Raw genomic sequence first — 382 nt, forward strand, 5'->3', positions numbered from 1 at the left:
ATATCTGGCCTCGCCTCAGCACCCACATCAGGAGGCGCCCCGCGGCGAGGCCGCCTTGCCCCAGCGCCGCCGCTTCCCGCTGTCCCCAGTATCAGCGGGCGGCGAGGGAAGGGAGGCATTGTTCTCTGGTTGTGAGAGAGTTCATTTTGTGTCAGAAGATACTTTGTGTGCTCACTGTTAAAGAGTCTGCGCTGTAAAATCGGGGACTTACCTAGGCATGCCCGGCATGACTGAGACCAGTTTCTTGTGGTTTGTATCCGTGGTGGTAAATGAGAAGAGATGGTTTTTTTCTAAAATATACTCCTTACTTTAAGCATATATTTAGTTGCCTTTGAATAGAAACACAGTCTTAAAACGGTTCTTAACGTGTCGTAAATGTTGA

The sequence above is a fragment of the Buceros rhinoceros genome, unplaced genomic scaffold (genome assembly GCF_000710305.1).
Source record: "Buceros rhinoceros silvestris isolate BGI_N320 unplaced genomic scaffold, ASM71030v1 scaffold7472, whole genome shotgun sequence".
NCBI lineage: Eukaryota > Metazoa > Chordata > Aves > Bucerotiformes > Bucerotidae > Buceros > Buceros rhinoceros.